The following is a 4,004-nucleotide window of genomic DNA, read 5'->3' as shown; positions in this document are numbered from 1 at the left end:
AATATAAAATAAATAAATAAAAAAAAGAAAAAAAGAAGAAAGGGGGATACAGAAGCGGGGTGGGTGGGGAGAAAGGGGGGGAGGGGGAGGGTGGAGGGGGGAGAGAAAGGGGACCCATGCCGCCGCACCACCGCCCCCGCCCGCCGCTTCTTCTTCTTCTTCCCGTCGCCGCACCGCCGTCCGACACCCACCGCCATCCGCCACTTCTTCTTCTTCTTCTTCCCGCCGCCGCACCCACCGCCGCACCGCACCGCGCCGCCACCACCACCTCCTTCTTCTTCTTCTTCTTCTTCTTCTTCTTCTTCCACCGCACCATCGCCCCTGCCGCACCACCACCATCTTCTTCTTTTTCTTCTTCCGCCTCACCACCGCACCACCAATTCTTCTTCTTCTTCTTTCTTCTTCTTCTGTGAACTTGATTTGTTTGTGAAATTTTTGGATTTTTTTTTAAATTTGTTGTGGAATATTGTTGTTGTTGAAATTTGTTGTGGAATATTGTTGTGGATTTCTGATGATGATGATGATGATGATAACCATGATGATAATGTGGTGGTGGTGGGTTCTGGTGGTAGTGGTGGTTTTGTTCTGGTGGTTTAGGTGCTGTTCTTCTGATGATGATGATGATGATGATGACCATGATGATAATGTGGTGGTGGTGGTGGGTTCTGGTGGTGGTGATGGGAGAAAACACAGCGCTGCCGAGACGGGGGGAGGGGGAGAAAGAGAAGCGGGAGGGGGGTGTTGTTTTGGGAAGAGGGGAAAGGGGGAAGGGGGAAGGTCGCCGTCGCAGCAGCTCCACGCCGCCGCCGCTCCACGCCGCTGCTCCTCCTCTGCCTGCATTTGCGATTCTGCTTCTGTTTCTGGTTGAGGAAGAAGAGGGGAGGTAGGGAGGGAGGGGTATTTTTGTCCGAAGGACCATTTTACAATAAACTGAAACCTTGGGGACCATTTTGGAGCGAAAAAAAGGTGAGGGACGAAATAAATTTTCAGCCCCTACGTTGGGGACCAAAATCATACTTATCCCTTCTAAATAGTCACCACTCATTCATTTAAAACCTAAAGAAATGTTGAAATTGAAAGACAGGAACTGAAACTTAAAAATTTAATTAAATTTTTGTATTATATTTAGTATAAGATATATAAAATGATATTATATTTTAGTATTTTATTTAATTTAAAATAAAAATAAATAAAATGATTAAATTACTTCTAATAATTAAAATAATAAAAATAAAATTCTAACTTGATTGTTATAGCAAGTGACAAAGCTTATGTAATTTATATATTCTGATCGGTCGTCAACGATGCATGCGCCGCCATTTCACGATCAACGTCCCTAAAGCACAGTAAATATTCAATCCAACGGTTTAAACTGATTATTCTTTACTGTACCGTGTAGAATAGCGTACTTGGTTCATGTGTACACCATGACACACACGATTCAGCATTGTTCCGTACGATTTCTCGTGCCCGAAGTTCAATCATAATTGAATGGACCCTCGTCTCTATTCTAATATGATGTCAATATAATGGTCCTATCCTATGTTGCATAATTAATTAATTAATTAAATTATGGTGTATTTTATTTTTATAAATCATGTATGAAATAAAGCATAAGAAAGAGGTACGGATTATACCACCTCTACATATTTAAATGATTTAAGAAGAACCATGGATAAATCATTACCCGATGTCAAGCATTATTGTAACTTTAAGAAAATCTCTTTCTTTAACAATATCATTCTACGCAAATTCTTGATTGCTCGTCCCCAGGCCCGGTTGGAATCCATATACATCTGGATAAGAATTTTACAATTAGGATATAAAAGTTTAGCCAAATTAAGATCCACACTCACTATGAAATCACTACAACAAAAGCGCCATTTAGCGGCGGTTCCAGGAGCCGTTTAGCGGCGGTTTTGAACCGCCGCAAAACATTTCGCGGCAGTTTCATGAAACGCCGGAAGATAGGGCGTGGCAAAACGGATAGCGGCGGTTTTAGTCAACCGTTGGAATAACCGTCGCAAAATGTGAATGAATTTTGCGGCGGTTATAATACGGTTATAATAACCGCCGCTAAATAGTAAATAAACGAAAGTAGCACTTGTTTTGCGGCGGTTTAGAACTGCCGCCAAATTTCAGTATTTTCATTTATAGTTATTAGAATCGGACTGGACCGTCCGGTGGTCCAATTAAAACCGCGCTTCCATCAATGGACCCACAACGTGTGGATCAACTATGTAAAGCCTTGCACAAATGAAGAAGGCAGGGCTCGAACCTTGAACCTGGAAGAAGAAAAAGCTTTAACAATGTCATGCTGCCACCAAGCCAAATGACTCTTCGATATATAGCGCTAATAATTATGTATATCATACGAACACATTTGATTGCAACACAATTTTTTGTTGTATACTTTATATCTGATCATAGTTATTATAGACACCTTATATATTGAGTAAAATGCACAATTAAACCAAATGGACGACCAAATTACACAATTCTACCAAATTGAAAAACATTACCAGAATATCCCAAAAGCACATTCTTATGTAATTCGAATCAGTCCCATTCGAATGAGACAAACCAATACTAATTTGAATTAGTCCTATTCGAATTAGTAGTGATGCTTGTAATTCAAATTTGTCAAATTCGAATTATGCTTGCATGTAATTTTAGGGAAATTCAAATTAGGGTGATTCAAATTATGCATGCTAGGACGTCCCTAGTAATTCAAATCGGTCTATTTCGAATTAATTTTGGACCATAGTAGATCGAATTAATTTACATCTATTTTTTTGTGACTATTTACATCTATTTATATATGATCCAAGCGTATATAAAGAGTACATTTAATTATATCCATAATAAATTCAATAAAGAGTACATTTCAATAACAAATAAAAAAAATAATAATTATAAATATTTTTTATAAATTATTAAAAATCTAACATTTTCTAAAAATATTTATTAAGATTTAGAATTTAGTCTTTAATATTTGAAATTAGTGAAATATTTGCCAAAAACATTATATTTGTTAGTCAGTTAGCATTATTGAATTTATTAACCATGATAATATGCAGATCATTAATTGGTTTTTATATAAAAATATTTTTATTCTATTTAGTATTTAATTTTGGTAAAATATTAATTAATTTTGAATTTTGTTATTATGAATTCTTATATCTAAGAATACAGGTTAAGATTGTTATTAATAAAAATTTTAAATTTTTTATTTTAATAAATGCTCAACAAATCATTAAAATAAAAAATTTAAAATTTAAAATGATAATTTTGGTAAAATTATAAAATTTTGAATTTTTAATGATTTGTAGAAAATATTTTTAATTATTATTTTTAGTAATTTATAGAAAATATTTATAATTATTATTTTTAGAAAATGTTTGATTTTTAATAATTTATAAAAAATATTTATAATTATTATTATTATTTTTATTTATTATTGAATGTACTATTTATTATATTTATTATGAGTATTATTAAATGTACTTTTCATTGTACTCTTTATATACTTTTGGACCATATATAAATTAATGTAACAATGATTTAAACATATGTAGCTTAAGATAGTAGTGTTTACTTAACTAGATTATACCCAGATGGTTATTACTAAAGAAAACGTTGCAATATGTGGTAATACACATTTTGCGCAAAATGTAAAATAATAACTCACCAGGGGTACATATAGCGGCGGTTTTTGAAAAGACGCCGCGAAATGCAAACCTGATTGAAATATAGCGGCGGTTCAAGAAAAACCGCCGCTAAATGTCGGCTGATTGCAGTCCCAACCCCTAACCGCTGCTATATGCGCCGCAAGTTGTCGTTTTGCGGCGGTTTCACACAACCGCCGCAAAATAACTGTCGCTATCTTAAGGAATTGTTGTAGTGAATTTTTATTCATGTTTATTCAAAATATATATTGTCTAAATATTTTAGTAATCCAATTTCATGAATCATCGATGCATGTGCACACTGCATATCTAGAA

The sequence above is a fragment of the Arachis ipaensis genome, chromosome B3, assembly GCF_059453495.1.
Source record: "Arachis ipaensis isolate K30076 ecotype BB chromosome B3, ASM5945349v1, whole genome shotgun sequence".
Taxonomy (NCBI): domain Eukaryota; kingdom Viridiplantae; phylum Streptophyta; class Magnoliopsida; order Fabales; family Fabaceae; genus Arachis; species Arachis ipaensis.
This window is presented reverse-complemented; position numbering follows the sequence as displayed.